The sequence below is a fragment of the Artemia franciscana genome, chromosome 9 (genome assembly GCF_032884065.1).
Source record: "Artemia franciscana chromosome 9, ASM3288406v1, whole genome shotgun sequence".
In the NCBI taxonomy this organism is placed as follows: domain Eukaryota; kingdom Metazoa; phylum Arthropoda; class Branchiopoda; order Anostraca; family Artemiidae; genus Artemia; species Artemia franciscana.
Genome location: NC_088871.1, coordinates 50,415,652 through 50,433,403, shown reverse-complemented (window position 1 = coordinate 50,433,403; position 17,752 = coordinate 50,415,652). Strand labels below are relative to the sequence as shown.

General features: G+C 38.2%; 1 protein-coding gene across 1 annotated transcript in view; it reads left to right on the top strand.

Moving 5' to 3' along the window:
• Positions 1 to 4,543: 4,543 nt before the first annotated feature.
• Positions 4,544 to 17,752, top strand: part of LOC136031519 (filamin-A-like) — a gene marked incomplete in the record, with an annotated part of 349,909 nt that continues 336,700 nt past the window's right edge. The window contains 1 exon segment of the mRNA XM_065711189.1: positions 4,544 to 4,655.

The window sequence follows — 17,752 nt, the reverse complement described above, 5'->3', positions numbered from 1 at the left end:
GTCTGTCCATTTGTCTGTCTGAGAGACAGACCAGACAGACAGGACAGACAGAGAGACGTACAGACAGACAGACAGAAAGACAGACCTGACAGAAAGACAGACCAGAAAGACAGACCAGACAGACCGGACCAGACTGAAAAAACAGACCAGACAGACTGACAGATAAACAGACAAACAGACCAGACAGACAGACCAGACAGACTGACGGACAAACAGACGGACAGACAGGCAAGAAATACAGACAGACAGACAGACAGACAAGAAAGACAGACAGACAGATCAAACAGACAGACAAGACAGACAGACCAGACAGATAGACCTGACAGACAGACAGACAGTCTGTCTGTGTATCTGTCTATCTGTCTGTCTGTCCGTCTGTCTGTCTCTCTGGTCTGTTTGGTCTGTCTGTCTATCTGGTTTGTCTGTTTGATCTTTCTGTTTGTCTGTCTGTTTGTCTGCCTGTCCGTCTGATCTGTCATTCTGTCTTTCTTGTCGGTCTGTCTTTTTGTCCGGTCTGGTCTGTCTGGTCTGTTTTGTCTGGTCTGTTTGCCTGGTCTGTCTGTCTGTCTTTCTGTCTGTCTGTCTGTCTGTCTGTCTTGTCTGTTTGGTCCGTCTGTCTGGTCTGTCTGGTCTGTCTGTCAATCAGTCTGTCAGTCCGGTCTGTCTGTCGGTGTGTCTGGTCTGTCTTGTATGTCTGGTGTGGTCTCTCTGGTCTGTCTATCTGTCTATACGTCTGTCTTTCTGTATGTCTTTCTGTCTGTTTTTTCTGTCTGTCTGTCTGTCTGTCTCTCTGTTCTTCTGTCTGTTTGTCTGGTCTGTTTGATCTGTCTGTCTGTCTTTCTTGTCTGTCTGTCTTTCTGTCCATCTGTCTGTCTGGTCTGTTTTGTCCGTCTGGTCCGGTCTGTCTTGTTTTTCTGTCTGTCTGTCAGGTCTATCTGTCTGGTCCGTCTGTCTTGTCTGTCTGTCTGTCTGTCTGATCTGTCTGTCTGTGTTTCTGGTCTGTCTGTCTGTCTGTTTGTCTGTCCGACTGTCTTTCTGTCTATCTGTCTGTATGTCTGTTTGTCTTTCTGTATGTCTTGTATGTCTAGTCTGTCTGTCTTTCTGGTCTGTCGGTTTGTCTGGTCTGTCTGTCTGTCTATCTGTCTGTCTGTCTGTCTGGTCTGTTTTGTCTGTCTGGTCTGTCTAGTCTGTCTGTCTAGTCTGTCGTTCTGTCAGTCTGTATGTCTGTCTTTCTGTCTGTCTGTCCTGTCTGTCTTGTCTGTCTGCCTTTCTGTCTGTCTGTTTGGTCTGTTTGTCTGGTCTAACTGGTCTGTCTGTCTGTCTGTCTTTCTATCCGTCTGTCTGTCTGTCTTTCTGGTCTGTTTGTCTGTTTTTCTGTCTGTCTGGTCCGTCTGGTCTGTCTGTCAATCTGTCTTTGTGTCCCTTCTGTCTGTCTGTCTGTCTGTCAGTCTTTCTGGTCCGTCTTGTATGTCTGGTGTGGTCTCTCTGGTTTGTCCATCTGTCTGTACGTCTGTCTTTCTGTCTGTCTTTCTGTCTGTGTGTCTGTCTGTCTTTTTGTCTGTCTCTCTGTTCGTATGTCTGTTTGTCTGGTCTGTTTGGTCTGTCTGTCCGGTCTGTCTGTCTTGTTTTTCTGTCTGGTCTGTCTGTCTCTCTGTCCCTCTGTCTGTCTGGTCTGTTTTGTTTGTCTGGTCCGGTCTGTCTGTCTGTCTGTCTGTCTTTCTGTCCGTCTGTCTGTATGTCCGGTCTGTCTGTCCGTCTGTCTGACTGTCTGCTTGTCAGTCTGTCTGGTCTGTTTGGTCCGTCTGTCTGGTATGTCTGGTCTGTCTCTCAATCTGTCTGTCTGTCCGGTATGTCTGTCGGTGTGTCTGGTCTGTCTTGTATGTCTGGTGTGGTCTCTCTGGTCTGTCTATCTGTCTGTACGTCTGTCTTTCTGTATGTCTGTCTGTCTGTGTGTCTGTCTGTCTGTCTCTCTGTTCGTCTGTCTGTTTGTCTGGTCTGTTTGGTCTGTCTTTCCGGTCTGTCCAGACATACAAACCAGACAGACAGACAGACATACATACAGACAGACAAATAGAAAGAAGGACCAGAAAGACAGACCAGACAGACCAGACAGACATGACCAGACAGACAGACAGACAGACCAGACCAGACAGACAGACAAGACAGACAGACAGAGAAACAGACAGACAGACAGACCAGAAAGATAGACAGACATATCAGCAGACAGACAAGACAGACAGACCTGACAGATAAACCTGACAGACAGACCGACAGATTAGACAGACAGACAGACAGACTGGTCTGTCTGTCTGTCTGTCTCTCTGTCCGTCTGTCTGTTTGTCTTGTCTGTCTGTCTGTCTGTCTCTCTGTCCGTCTGTCTGTCTGTCTTGTCTGTCTGTCCTTCTGTCTGGTTTGTATGTCTGGTGTGTCTGTCTGTTTGTCTTTCTGTCCATCTGTCTGTACGTCTGTCTTTATGTCTGTCTGTGTGTCTGTCTCTCTGTCCGTCTGTCTGTCTGTCTTGTCTGCTTGGTCTTTCTGTCCGTCTAGTTTGTCTGTCTGGTCTGTCTGTCTGGTCTGTCTGTCTGTCTGACTCTCTGTCTGTCTTGTCTGTCTGTCTGTCTGTCTTTCTGTCTGTCTGTTTGTCTAGTCTGTCTGTCTGTCTGTCGGTCTGTCTGTCTTGTCTGTCTGTCTGCCTGTCTGTCTGTCTGTATATCCGTCTGTCTTTCTTGTCTGTCTGTCTGTCTGTCTGTCTGGTCTCTGTGGTCTGTTTGGTCTGTCTGTCTGTCTGTCTGATCTTTCTGTCTGTCTTTCTGGACTGTCTGTCTGATCTGTCTTTCTGTCTTTCTTGTCTGTCTGTTTGTATGGCCCGGTCTGTCTGGTCTGTTTTGTCTGTCTGGTCCGGTCTGTCTGTCTGTCTGTCTGTATGTCTGTCTAGTCTCTCTGGTCTGTTTAGTCCGGTCTGTCTATCTTTCTGTATGTCCGTTTATCTGGTCTGTCTGTCTGTCTGTCTTTCCGTCCGTCTGTCTTTCTGCCCGTCTGTCTGTCTGTCCGGTCTGTCTGTCTGTCTGTCTGTCTCTCATGTCTCTCTGGTCTGTTTGGTCTGTCTGGTCCATCTGTATGGTCCATCTGGTCTGTCTTTTAATCTGTCTGTCTATGCGGTCTGTCTTTCTCTCGGTCTGTCTGATCTGTCCTGTATGTCTGGTGTAGTTTCTTTGGTCTGTCCATCTCTCTGTACGTCTGTCTATCTGTCTGTCTGACTGTCTGTCTCTCTTTTTGTCCGTCTGTATTTCTGTCTGACCTGTCTGTCTGTCTTTCTGGTCTGTATGTCTGTCTGTTTGTCTAGTCTGTCTGTCTTGTCTGTCTGTCTGTCTAGCAAAACAACTAGCAAATTTTGCTAGTTGTAATTAGGGGTCTGCAACTATTGCGAATTGGTATACCTAGCATGTATTTTACGATCCTTACAGATTAATAGCTACAGCGTTTAATCGAATCAAGGAAACAAAACCTTGTGTAGCTCTCGCAGCACTTCACTCGGCAAAGCCGAAGAAAGGTTGCCGCAACACCTCACGTTGCCAATGCAGCTTTAATCTAATATCATATTATTTTCCGATTCTCTTATAACATAAATCAACAAGAGGACCCACAGAATTTTTTACAGGCAAGGGTTTGGGGTGTTCGTTTTACAATTGTAGCCTCTTTGAAATCTTCGCCTTGGCACCTTCAAAAAATTGATGGGTATAAGACATCGAAGTTTCTATCAAATCTTCTTCTATTCGTATTCCGGAAATTATCATCAAATAAATCCAAAATATTAGCGGAGGGACTCTGTTTTCCTCCCCCTAATATTGACTCGAAATGCCTCTAAAAAAGAATAAAAATTATAAATCAAACAAAAGTCAAGGAGTTTTACAATAGCAATCACAAAAAACGGCCAGGATAGAAATCAGTGTAGGTTTAATGGCCCAAACACTATAGCTAGCCTAAGCGTTAATTTAACTGGGAAGCCCAATAGGGAAGGTGAGAGCAGACTTCCTCTTTGAGGGAAATTATTGATTTCCACAAAACACCCCCTAGCCTGTATTTTCAAATTACATTTTTGTCCTCATTTGAATAATTAAAAAGAGAATTTCTGCCTCCTTTACATTTTTTGTAAATAGGCACCATTTTACCTCAAAAGAGTTTCCAGTCCATTCTTTTTATTTATTTTAGAAATCCTGATCCGATGTTTTGGTTTTACCCTTACATATATTTTAATAAATATTTGGAGGGAGACGATTTAGCAACCTGTTTCAAAACTTTCTTTCCAAAAACATTACGCTCTACATATTGCAAGAATACTTTTAGTTTTTCTTTAAGAAATCCCATCTTCGGCCCTATATTTTGGTAGATTGGTGTCTTGTTGGCCAATAAGATATCATAACTCAGTAGAGTTTTCTATTTGTGTTGGAAATCGTCATCCAATGTTTTGGTTCTCAACTCAGCATAAAATCTAATGACGATTTGATGAGACATCGGGAGCTTGCAAATGCCATTAGGATAAAATTAGACTTTCTCTTTTTCCCGGCACACATTTCCATGGACATTAGTTGCTCAGTGTCTGTATAACAACAAATTCTGGACTAGAAATTCCGATCGTAAGCACTGTTTTACTGTTTGTAAGTAATGCTATTTATATGTATTTAGGGATTCCCCTGCACATTAGTAGCTCAGTGCCAGTAAGCAAATAACTTGCAGGCTCAAGATCCTATTTGATTAAATATTGGATGATAACTTAGATATAACCTAGAAACTCTGATTAGCCTAGATAAACTCTAATGACCTAGAAACTTTGATTCCCTATGCCCATTGACTTGCTAAAAGTGTTATGCTAGAGTCGTCAAGGAGATCAAGAATGTAGATTAGCTCCGTCCCTTATTTCTGAGAGTTGTTATGGCTGTGAGTCGCTCCTTTTAAGGTTACTGTTGAAGGTTAGGCATTGTGAGGTTGCTGCTACCGTGAGTATAAAAATAAGATGTAAATTGTGTTTCTAGTATAAATATAGCACTTGATATGTGCATTTTTTTAGGTTTTGGGTGATCCCAGATAAAATTTAGGTTCTTTGATAGGTATATTTACCCCTCCACCTCTGTAGTTAGTATAATATTTGACCTTACAGAGAGGGAGACATGTGCCTTGCAACCTATCCCCTGGATTCACCCATATAAAAAGACATTTTTAACATTTACTTAAAGGCTATCTTTTTTAGGAGGGTGGCAATCACTAATAGCACACTACCTGTAACCATCAGCTTGTGAACTAAAGCCCATCCTTATGAGTACTATAATATTTCAGAAGTATTTTTGAATTCCTTTATTTTATTGTGGTGTAAAAAAAGACCGACTGGAAAATTCCCCCCAAAAAATTCCCATCAGAAAATTCCCCCTAGAATGCCCCCCCCCCAAACTTGGAAATTCTCTCGGAAGATCCACCCCCCATATTCCTCCTGGATAATTCTGGAAGATAATTAGAATGGAGATAGAAAGTTCTCCTCACCTCTTTAAGTCAAAAGCAATACCTACTGTTGCCACAAAAAAAGCCATAATGGTCCAATGTGTCAATAATTTTTTTTCTTCCACCCCAAGCCACCTCACATGGGAAGGGAGGTGGTTAAAACTTCGGAGTGAGCTCGTTCGATTACAAATTAAAAGTACTAGTGTCCTTTTTAAGAGTCAGAAGTGACTGAAGGGCAATAAGCCCTTTAAACTTTTTTCCCAAACACATTTGATCAGAATTTTAGATAGCTATTTTGTTCAAAATTGTCGAAAGATTACATACCATATGTCGGAATCTGACAAACCCCCGTTCAAGCCCCCGGGGTAAGGGCTGTAAGCTGTTCAGTCACCCAATACCAAGATATATTGTTTCGTATAGTAAGGGTGGTCAAAAAAACTTTGGAGGGGATTCATTCAATTGGATATTGAAAGTTCCAGTGCCCTTTTGAAGATTTAGCCTGCTTCTCTACCAGTTGCTACCGAGTGAGTTGTTATATACCCGTTAGAGATTTTAAAAGAGTTTCTTATTCCATTCCAGCTATCGTTTCTAAGGAATTATGACAAAAAAAAATCCAACTTTAGCATAGAGAGTGATGTTTCCAGGATTGGTTATCCCCCTCATATACGGAATAATTTCTAGACAAGCGGAAAACGGGTGCTGGTTCTAAACGTAAAAGAACACAAGCGGCACCAAAAAGACGAAGCTTTCTATGCTCGTGGGAACAAGATGAAAAGCTGAAACATTTATAAGATCACTACATGACGGCAAGACAGCATGGTGCAAATTCTGCTGTAAAACTCTGAAGGGGTCAAAATACAATATGGTTGTACACAGCCAGAGGGAATCCCACAAAGAGAATGTAAATATAGACGGGAATCAGATGCTGCTTAACCCCCTTTTTGAGTATACATCTTAGAAAAGGCAGGCTGTCTCTTTGTGTGAAATGCGCCTTGTGGCATGGTTTGCTGTTGAGGGTGTACCTTTTGAGAAAGCTGATTCCTGAACACCGGTTCTAAAGGCGTCTGTTCCAGACTCAAGTATTCTGCGTCAGGTGAAGCTTATAAGAACAAAATTAAAGGGAGTGATTCATGACCTTATGGCTCCGCATGAGTGTCAGACGTTAGCGGACCTTCTTACTAGAGCCCATTATTCACTCATAGTGGGTGAGACAACAGACAAGAGTTCGGCAAAAGTGCTTGTCATGATCGCAAAGTACAGGCATCATGCAACTATTTTAGTGAAAGTGGAGTTCCTAGGCCTGGTAGAAGTGACTGATGCCTCAAGTGAGGGACAGAAAAAGTTAATACAAACTTACCTCAAAGATATTGAAGTTCCCGTCTCCAATCTGATAGGGATTGCATATGATAATGCATCTGTAAACACCGGGGTTCATGGTGGTCTAGGTGCGTTGTTTCAGGAATCTTTACCGCACATTTTTACGCTTGGATGCACAAGCCATTCACTTGCGTTATGTGCTAGCTATGCATCCAAGTTTCTTCTGGACACATTGGAACTCTTCCTGAAAGATCTTATAAACTATGTTGCAGGGAGCCCAAAAAGAATCGCAGAGCTCAACCAGATACAGGAATTCCTCCAGTCTACACGTCACAAGTTGTTGCAGATTGCCCATACCCGATGGGTTTCTCTAGCGGCGTCTATCAGATGAGTTTTGGAAGTGTGGTCACCCCTGGTTACCTTTTTTGTGAAACAGTCAAAGGGACCCTCTGCAGACAAGGCTTCAAAAGATAAGGCATCCAACATTTCAGCCTACATGAAAGAACCTACGACGAAGGCATATCTGTACTTTCTGGCTTTTGTGCTTGGTAAGGTAAATACCTTGAACATACAGTTCCAGTCTGGGGACACAATTATCCATACTTTGATAACAAGCTTCAGGTCAATATTGAAAGCGATCATGGGATGCTTCGTGAAACTAGAAATCCTGAACAGAAGTGATGCTTTTGAGTTGCCTCTTGAGCCCCGGAACTACAAAGATGTGAAAGATGTGCTGTATGGTCCCAACACAGAAGCTTATCTGAATGAAGAAGGAGCATCAGGGAAAGCTGTTGAACAGTTTAGGCTGACGTATTGTGATTCTACATTGAACCGGTGAAGCAGGTGAGAAAGCGGGCCAATCATAAAGATAAGACGTTAAAAGCTCTCGAGAACTTAGACCCGAAAGTTGCCGTGAATGGAACTGTTGAAACGAATAGTCCTTTGACCAGCAGATTTAGCAAACTCATGGGAAAAAGTCAGAGCGAGATAGATTCTGCTAGAGACACTCTCGAAAACCAGTGGCTGACCCTACCAGATTCCAAAGAAGAAATGATTCTGAAGTCGGGTGGTGAAGAGCTAGTACCCTCACCATCTTATTTTTGGAAGCTCGTGTTAGATGTGAAGAATCCCGACGGCACTCCCTAATTCTTTGAACTATCAAACTTTATGTTGAACTTATGCGCGTTACCTCATCCAAGTGCTAGTGCCGAAAGACAGTTTTCTCAGATAACAAACATTAAAACTAAGTTGCGAAATCGGTTGGAAGTGAAAACTGTGGTTACCCTCATGCATGTAAAGCAGATGGTTACTCGTAGCGCTGCGTCGGTGGATCGGTGGCAGATTCCACCAATATTACTTAACAACTTTTCGAGGTGGTACTGCAAGGCTGATGACAAGGATGACCAAATAGAAAATGAATCTGAACCTGACCTATTTGACTGACAAATCAGAAAACCAAATAACTGAAATCAGATTGCAGTAGCCGAAGTTTTTTCTCCAAAATGGTTAACCACTAGAAATTGATTTTTTTTTTTTCCAAAAACGAAAGCTAACGCTTTGAACAGATTTCTTGTACAGGAATTCTGCATTAAAGTTTCCCTTCATACATTCTTGTAATTTTCTCTTTTCTTTCCTGAAAAACTTGGCCTTTTCTGAGCCCAAGGTGTTGCTGGACCTCTGTATAACGCTTCTGAATTGAAATCCGATTCATTCTGTATCTGCTCACTTTTCGTAAGCCTTCATAGAATGGAATAAACCGTATGTGAAATCCAGCACAGTCTCTCCCTTATAAAGGTCTCTTCATGCTGTCTAGGTTCTTAGCCTCGGTCCATTTTGAGCCGCAAAGATGGCAAAGGCCTAGCGCAAAATATTTCGGATTGGCTTAGACATTTGTTGTGCAGCATTCTGCTTTTGGTGAAAAGGATTGCGATTAAATAAGCCTTTCCATTGTCTTTTACAGACGCCGACCTCTTCTCAGAAAAAAGAGAGTGGGTAGAGAGAAACAGATTTTCCTCGAAAAATCATAGCTATTCTTGACACCAAAAAGCTTTTTCCTTTGGTTTTCTGTGCTTTTTCTTTTTTATTTCAGCATTTGGTTGACCACATGTGATATTTGTCTTGTCACCATTTGCGAAGAATTTGACATTTATTTGTTTTTTGAAGAATAAATCAGCTTTATACAGAACAAGTGATATGTGTCTTGTGTCTCTCCTTATCAAGTTTTATATCTTAGTTTATAGATCTCATGAATACATTAATGTTTGGATGAAATAACGCCGTGGTTGTGTATTTTTGCGAGAGCAGCGTTACCAAACACGTTGGCGGAAGCCAGGTGAAAAGGATGTGAAGCACGTTCCAAGCCAAGCGTGTTTCACTCGCTTTTCGATATCAGTCTGCGGGAAATGGTCGACAAAATTTTGCAGAAGATTTGATATGTTACTGAAGGAAAAGAGGTAGCGAGGGCAATTAAGCCGTGTCGGCAGCGACAGACATCGTATCTGTGGTCTGATGGCGCAAATCTTTTAAGCCCTGTCTTTATTATGGCGTTTTCCGTCTGGGGTGGCTAATAGTGAAGACAGGTTTTATCGCCATTTTCGTTTTTTGGCGTACAGAGTAGACATTTTGGCTGAAAACGTGAAAACAACACATTTTGTCATCTATCTCAGTTGTACTCCAACTTTTCTTTACGTTCCTGTAACACCGCAAACGCAGCACAAATGATTGAGAATCTTCCGCAGTTCCTGAAATAAGACTGCACTTCCGAATTTTTTGCCAAAAACGACGAAAATAAAAACTGTCGTCCAAATAGCGGCAAAGCCGGCTCTGGTGCCGGAAAACACCATAATAAAAACAGGGTTTTACTGAGTGTTCGGAAGAAGAATAACTAGTACAACCGAAGGTTCGAGAGAACCTGAGAAATTATACTGAATTCTTTTTTTTTTATTCGCGTATTGGGCGATTTGAGGTTTTACATGGGATTTTGCTTATTTGAAGAACCGCTTCACTTTTACATGAAAAAGAAGAACGTAAATCAGGCCCTGCAGTTTCGAGAAAACCATTTAAAGCCTTTTTTGTCAACTTTTAAAGTATATTGGCTAATTTTCTTGGAGGACACTAAAAGTCCCTTTTTTTGCTGAATTTGACACTTTAGTCCCAAAAAAATTTGGCAACCCTGGTTAGGCAACAGACAAAGCGACATCGTTCAGTTGTACGTGCCTTAGCTTTCAAAAAGAAAGTAAACGAATTTAAACGAAAATGGCTTGTTCAAACGGGTGTTAGTTTCCTTTCATTGTTACTGCCGATAAGCACGGGCCCTGTAAACACTATTCTCTAGAAATGGCCAAACCTCACATATTGACGCCACTAGATCTTGCTCTTTCGTCAAAAGAGCCCTTTGAGAATAATCTTGATAAATTTATTAACAATGAGACAATTTCCGATGATGAAAAATTCATTTTGCTTCAAAATGCCCTTCGACGAGTTGAAAGGCGTAAGCCCTACCACAAAAGACCGCTAAAAAAAATACCATTGATCAAGCTCCAACTCCTGAAAGTTCTAAAACTTTAAAAACGCCAAAACAAGAAGAAAATTTATCTAAAGTTTCATCAAGTATATCGCTGAAAATGAATATGTACATATTGATGACAAAAGGAATGAAGTTCTAATCCACGGCAAGCCCTACAGTTTAATTGATTTGATATAAGATTTGATTGCAAATCGTACAAGACTTGAATTATTTAGTAGTCATTTGTATAAATTTTTAAAGTCGTCAAATTTTCCAAAAAGTCTTATTGGGAATAAACATGTTTTTTGAATCGTTTAACCGAATATGGTCAAATTTCAAAAGATATATTATTTCGGGATAGCATGCCAGGGGGGTGATGACTGAAAGGGTATTAAGCGAAAGCATCTTTCCGTCACATTTAGTGTGCAATTGGGTAGCAGATACTTCGCACCTCATTTACCTTTCAAAGTGGCTCAAGTTTTGAAACGAGTTTATGAGTTATGAATACTCGCCCAACAAACTTGCTCGAGTCACTGGAGTTGTACAAAAGTTGGCGACAGAGTATTAACAGAATGAATCCAGCTAGACTCTTAATTGAAATTAATTTTAAAAAAATAAGTTTTTTAACGGCAAGTAAGAAGCGACAGAACAAAAATTACTTCGTATATGAAAGGAGCTGCTTCCTCATCAACGCCCCGCTCTTTACGCTAAAGTTTGCATTTTCTCTTAACTCTACTTTTTAAAACAGTAAAAAACTTTAGCGTAAAGAGCGGGGCGTTGATGAGGGAGCAGACCCTTTCATATCCAAAGTAATTTCTGCTCGTTTTAAGTTTTAATGTTTTTTTTTTTTTTATTTAATTTCTGAACGTTTTTGAGTCCATACATGTTTTCATTTTGGCTCTCCGCAGCTGAATAATTAAAACGAAATTTACATATTTATCTTTTTGGCTAATTGGCTTGCTCGTAGTTTTGATTGAATGATTTTGAGAAAAAAGGAGCGGGGGAGGAGGCCTAGTTGCCCTCCGATTTATTGGTTACTTAAAAAGGCAACTAGAACTTTGAATCTTTTACGAATGTTTTTATTAGTAAAAGATATACGTAGCTTACAAATTAGCTTACGTAACGAACTTCTGTATTCTGATGTTTTTATTCCATATATGAAGGGATTCACCCCCTCGTCAGTACCTCGTTCTTTGCACTAAAGCTTAAATTTTGTCCCAATTTCTTAAGAATGACCCGTGAATCACAAAAGCCGTAGAATAAATAGTTGACATTACTAAAAATGCTTTAGCGTAAAGAGCGAGGTATTAGGAGGAGGTGACCCCATCATATGCGTAATAATTTCTGTTCGTTTTAAGTTTTAATGCTTCTCCTTACTTTCAGTTGAAAAAAAAAATTTCATATTTATTTTTTAATTGTTTTTTTTATAATGTAAGAAAATCCTGCGCTCCCTTCATGAAACTTTTCTTCCCCCGAGACAAATTCCTCCAAGGAAAGTTCCTCAACATACCCCTCTCTTCTCAACCCCCCCCCCCTCAACCTAAAAATCCCCCAGAAAACGTCTGTACACTTCCAAATAACCATTACTATATGTAAGCACTGGTCAAAGTTTGTAACTTGTGGCCCCTCCCACGGGGACTGTGGGGGAGTAAGTCGTCCCCAAAGACATAGTTACAAGGTTTTTGACTATGCTGAATAAAATGGCTATCTCAGCAGAATACATCAGGAAGCCAATTTTCCTGAGAAAATGTGGAGACATTTGCGAAAAAAAAAATTCACACACATACACAATTGTTGCCCACTTATAAAGATAGTATATATATATATATATATATATATATATATATATATATATATATATATATATATATATATATATATATATATATATATATATATATATATATATATATATATGTATTTCGTGGGAAGACGCGTATGTAGAGAGATGTAACTACAAAGGGATGCAGCACAATAGTGGTTGAAATAAAAAAAACAAAAAAAACATAATTTTGATACCAATAGATCTAACAGTTCGTGATAACGAACTGTAGTAAGGAGCGACCCGGCTCAATAGTAACTGAAACTACAAAAAAATGGAAATTTGATACCAGTAGTTACATCGAGAGAATCTCATTTTTATGCTAATTTTACTAATATAAGTTTCAACGAGTTTAGTCTTACCAATCAAAAGTTACGAGCCTGAGAACATTTGCCTTATTTTAGAAAATAGGGGCAAATACCCCTATTTGTTCAGCATAGCCGAATAACCTAATAACTGTGTCTTGGAGACGACTTAATCCCCCACTGTCCTTGGAGGTGGGGCTACAAGTTTCACACTTTGACTATTGTTTACTTATAGTAATGGTTATTGGGAAGTGCACAGATGTTTTCAGGGGGACTTTTTCACGTTGGGAATGGGGGGGGGGTCAGGGGTTACATAGAATGATCTTTCCATGGGGGAAATTTATCATGAGGGAAGAGAATTTCGATGAAGGGGGTGGAGGATTTTCTAGCATTACTTAAAAAAACAATGAGAAAATAAATACAAAAAAAAAGTTATTTTAGCTGGAAGTAAGGAGCAGCATTAAAATTTGAAACGAACAGAAATTATTACGTATATACGGGGGTTCGTCTCTTTTACAATACCTCACTAGTTACGCTGAAGTATTTTTAGTAATTTCAACTGTCTATTCTGCGGTCTTTTTGATTCAGGGGTTATTCTTAAAGAATTGGGACAAAACTCAAGCTTTAGTGTAAAGAGCGAGGTACTGACGAGGTGGCGAATCCTTTTACTACTAATAAAAAACGTATGTAAAAAAATAAAAAGTTCTAGTTGGCTTTTTAAGTAACAAAAAAATAGAGTGCAACATGGCCTCCTCCTCCACCCTTTTTATATCAAAACCGACCGATCAAAACTTCGAGAAAGCCATTTAGCCCAAAAAATATAATATGCAAATTTCGTCTAATTATTCATGTTCGGTGAGCCAAAATCAAAACATGCACTAATTTAAAAATGTTCTGAAATTAAATTTAAATAACGATTTTTTTTTAACTGCAAGTAAGGAGCGATATTAAAACTTAAAACGAACAGAAATTATACCGTATATGAAAGGAGCTGTTTCCTCCTCAACGCCTCGATCTTTACGCTAAAGTTTTTTATTGTTTTGAAAAGTAGAGTTGTAAGAAAGAGTCAAACCTTAGCGTAAAGAGTGAAGTGTTGAGGAGGGGACAACCCCTTTCATCTACGGAATAGTTTATGTTCGTTTTATGTTTTAATGTCGCTCCTTACTTGCACTAAAAAAAACATGTGTTTTTTGTTTAATTTGATGAAGCATCGAGTTATTTTTAGTTTCAATCAACAGAGAATTTAGTAAAGTAAGTGCAAAAAATGTGAATCGCCTCCCAGGTTAACACAAATCGTACAAAAGCTACGATTCTGTAAAAGAAAAAGAAAAGAGAGGAACTGAATTTACTTCAGAATTCGTCAATGTAATTAAAATCACAGAATTACCACAACAGTACTAAAAAATTATGAAAAATACGATAGTTATGCTTTTGCTTAACTTATTATTCATATGCATTCATTATATACATTTATATATTTTAATTGTTATTATATATGCAATTATGTAACCTATTATATATATATATATATATATATATATATATATATATATATATATATATATATATATATATATATATATATATATATATATATATATATATATATATATATATATATATATATATATATATATGCATAACATAAAGAAAGAAAACGGTCAAAAATGGGGTTCTTAAGGGCCAAATGAAAATACTGAAGAAAACATAGAAAGTGAATATTTCGAGAGAACAACCGCCTCTATTCTTCAGCACAAACAAAGTAATATGATCAAGAAAAAAACAAAGACCAAAAATTAAAACAATTAAATTCAAATACATAACAAACAATAAAGTGAATTATTTGCCAACATCCGCGATCTGCACAAATTCCAAACAAATATTAACTGCCATCGACGGATACTACCGAACAACTGAGAAATAAAGATAAAATTCATTCACTCAAACAAACGAAACAACAACTGAATAAATTGGAGAACTAGGTCACCTGATTTCTGATTCTAACCATTGTATTTCTTGTGGACACCTCTCGAGATGTAAGGGGTTGATGATGTATTTTATTATGTGATTGGGTAAATGCTTCAACATTTATTTCAGGGATTGCTAAAGTATCGGCTTCTCTTTTCAGAAATCCATATTACGACTCAATATTCTTAAATCACCTGAATCTTTGTCCAAAGCTAGACCCAAATGATGGTATTTATAGATAGCAACAGTTTCTCTGTAGTGCTGGACAATACCTTTGTCATGCGAAATAAGGCTAGCTTGGTTAAATAAAACAGTATGTTCTGCATTATTAAATATGTGTTCTGAGGGGGCAGAGTCAAAATTTTCTTTTTTTTTCCGCTTTTTAAGGGGGGTTATTAATGGAGGTAGGGTGCTGAGTTAATCTATCCGTAAGTCACTGATCAGTTCTTTCGAAGTACCAAAGACCACAAGAGCAAGGAATCTGTAGACACGAGTTTTCACCTATTGGGATAGGGTCTTTACTTTGGTAGATTTGAAAATTAATAGTTTTTTCTGGATCTACAGTAAGTGAAAATATTATTTTTTCTTCGATTTTTGGACATTTGGTCTAAAAGCCCTCTAACGTATGGGAGACCAAGGTAAACTGAATTTTCCCTTTGATTTTTGTTTACTGTGTCAGTATCTGATAATTTTTTAATACGTTTTGTAATTACAGAATTTATTAAACTAATTGGATAACCATTTCCGAATAAAATATTTCTAAGATAGCCAAGGTCTGCGTCTAGGAAACGTGAAGAACAAACTTGCAATGCTATGTCAACAAGAGAAGTGACCACTCCTCTTTTCGCAGCAGGATAATGATTAGAGGAATAATTTAAGTATCATTTCGGTGAACCAGGACATTTATGAAGGAAGACGCCTTTCTACCTTTACATCCTAAGTGAATCTAAGTTTTGGATCCACGGAGTTAAGCAAGTGAAGGAAAAACCCCAGAGATTCGTCACCATTCTCCCACAAATAAAAAATATCATTTTAAAACGAGGTCAAAAGAGAAGCCGATACTTTAGTAATCCCTAAGACAAACGTTGAATCACTTCCCCAATCACATAATAAAATACATCATCAGCCCCTTAGGTTTCAAAGAGTATCAGCAAGAAATGCAATAGGTCAAATCAGAAATCAGGTGACCTAGTTCTCCAATTTATTCAATTGTTGTTTCGTTTGTTTGAGTGAATGAATTCTTTCTTTTATTTCTCAGTTGTTCGGTAGTATCCGTCGATGGCAGTTCATATTTGTTTGGATTTTGTGCAAATCGTGGATATTGGCGAATAGCCCACTTTATTTTTGCTAGGTATTTGATTTTAATTGTTTTAGTTTTTGGTCTTTATTGAATTTTATTTAATTTTTCAGCGTTTTTTTGTTGTTGTTGTACTTTCCGCGCTTTTTTTTTGGTTTTTGTTTTTTCCTTGATCATATTACTTTGTTCAAATTACTTTGTTTAATTCTATTAATTTTTTGTCCTTTATTGAATTTTATTTAATTCTTTGGCGTTTTTTTCATTAGTTTTGTTGTACTTTTTGGCCTTGTTTAATGGTTTTCGTTTTTCCTTGATCAGATTGTTTTGTTCGCGCTGAAGAAGAGAGGCAGTTGTTCTCTCGAAATATTCACTTTCTGTGGTTTCTTCATTATTTTCATTTGACCTTTAAAACCCAATTTTTGATCGTTTTGTTCCTTTATATTATATCGCGCAGTTATAGGGTTTTTGATAGTAGTAGGCTACTTGAATAAGGGCCCTTGTCATGGCCATATGGTTGACAATTTTATCAGCTTTGCCAAATACTTTATTACTTTTAAAACGTTCAGGTTTTACCCAGGAACAGGGCGACTATTTTCCTAGGAGGTTTAAGGCTATATATTTGTACATTAGGGAGGGAGGGATAAAGAATAGCAGGTCTGTATGCAAAATGTGTTAGGTACTAGTATTCGGCATATTATGAAGCAAGAATTGTTTTCTGCCTTCAAACATTTATTGTATTTAAACAAAAACAACCGACAGTAAGAAGCAACATTAAAATTTGCTTAAATGTGATTTTCTTTGTGCAAATAGAAGCACATAATATGTAGCCACGGCAGCGTTCCTTTAGATTCCCTTGTGAACAGGGATAAGCTGAACCTAGAACTCATAGAACTTTTTTCTAGATAGGGGCTTGAAACCTCTGTCGCAAACTTTTCTGATATGCTGAATGTGAAGTTTCATCGAGATTGCTCCCCTGCGTGGGGTGGACAGCTAAACGAAAAAGTTGTAGAAATGACAATTGCCTCATATAATGACCAAATATACGTATGGAACAATCTAGTCGAAGAAACAGATTTTAACTACTTGGATAAGGCTATAGCACTATGGTATTAAGGACAGAATCATAACTGCAACTCGTGTAAGATTAGAAAAGGGGAACAAAGACAGAGCAGTACAAATGAAATAACAATAGAATTATGTTTCATAACTACACTACCAACACATGTGCTAGTAAAAACAGACTTCGGGGACATATGAAACCTCTTATAACTAAAAGCAATATCAATATAGAAAATAGAGGGTTTAATTATACTGGAATCATTTTCAAAGTTTGGTAACTACAATTTTTGCACAATATAAAGGTGGGAACTATTTTCCTAGCATATTTTTTTTCAATAGCCCTAATTTTTGACTGAATTTATATATATATATATATATATATATATATATATATATATATATATATATATATATATATATATATATATATATATACTTAATACAAGTTTGGACAGCCTAACGTTAAGGGTCATCTGTTACCACAAGATGCTTTTCAAGGCGCGATTATCTTCTCAGTAGATGTCTCTGTGAATAGAGAAAAGATAAAACAGTTCTTTGATATAAATTTACAAGAAGTTGGATACATTAGCTTACCATTTCAGACTATAGATCTTCGGTTGAAATGATGACACAAACAAAATGATCTCTTACCTTTAAATATTAAGTCAAAAGGAGAACATTGACAGTGAAACTTTTTTAGCTTTTTTGGTGGCGGACATATCAAATGATTTTTTTGCATCTATAGATGACAAGATGGCAAACACGGGCATTAACATGACTTGATAAATGATTATTCAAGACAGTTTTCAATTGTGATTTTTTAGTTTACGGCTTCATCCGAGAAATCACTCGGACAAAGCTTGGGCCGAAACGTAGATATAATTTATTGCATATTAAGGTAATGAAAGTAGTGTAGCTGCCTTCTCTTCGTTAACTCTTCTTCTCCTCTGAACAAGCCAACCATAGTTTATCAGCCCACTTATTTATTT